Source organism: Macadamia integrifolia, chromosome 3 (assembly GCF_013358625.1).
Source record: "Macadamia integrifolia cultivar HAES 741 chromosome 3, SCU_Mint_v3, whole genome shotgun sequence".
NCBI classification, from domain to species: Eukaryota; Viridiplantae; Streptophyta; class Magnoliopsida; order Proteales; family Proteaceae; genus Macadamia; species Macadamia integrifolia.
In genome coordinates this window covers 3,916,390-3,917,517 of record NC_056559.1, presented here as the reverse complement: position 1 = coordinate 3,917,517, position 1,128 = coordinate 3,916,390, and positions in this window count along the sequence as shown.

Sequence of the window (1,128 nt, the reverse complement as noted above, 5' to 3'; positions counted from 1 at the left end):
TGAATGCAAAATACTTTTTAAAAGTTTAAGTGGTTCAATCCGAACATACATCAAATTGAGAATTTATTATGTATATTTGGCATGTGGCAATATAGGTCTAGTGGGAGAATGTAAGTGCTAATATGACCTACATTGCCACATCAACATTTGAGTGTTAATTGCAGTGGGTGAAGAATTTAAATTTGAATCCTGATGGGCAGTGATAAGAGGTAGGATTACTTAAAAGATATAAGATAGATCTTGGTTTTAAGATAAATCTGCAAACGACCACTACTCTCTCTAAAGCTTAAGTGACTTGAAAGACCGGAAGCACCATTCTGACCTTCTTGTCATTGGAACAAGGAAGAAGAAAGCTAGGATGGATAAAGCAATAAGCTTGAAGGACCATTTATTTTACTTGAATGTTGTAAATGCCTTCAATTATTTCGTATATAAAGCTCTACCACAATACATTATTGCTTCATTTCAAGTGATTAACCATTGAGATAAGTTTTATATTCTCAAATTTATTTTTAACAAAAATTAATAAAAGTCTTCACGCATATTATAGTTTTATGAGAACTACTGAATACCTCATCACCGTTCGAGTTGGCACACCTTCACCATTGCTTGTTGGTCTTGCAGAAGCATTGTTTCTTAAATGGGGGCTTCGACCTAGGGGTTATGATTACTATCAAAGACCAATATTAAAAAAGGAAAAAAAAAAACTACGGAATGCTTTTCAAATAGAGGCATGCATTAGGTACATGTCTATTGTACGTGAAATGCCTTAGCTTATCACAAAATATTGAATAATGAAATTGATATCAAAGGCATTCCTGGCTCTCAACTTCAAGATGAAGGGAAAAATCTTGACTTCCTTAAGAGGCTAGAATGCAAAAGGTGTGAATGAAGTGCACAACCACTCTCTTTCACGTTGATGTTATTCTTAAAGGGAAATAGAAGCCTAAAAGGCAGCATAAGATCCTAGCCTCAAAACGAAAGGGGACATGGCGAAATTGGTAGACGCTACGGACTCAATTGGATTGAGCCTTGGCTGCACCTACAAATGATATAATTACTATAGTTGCTTTAGCTTTACTCACGTTAGTGGCATATTTCTATGTAGGTCTTACCCAAAAAAGGATT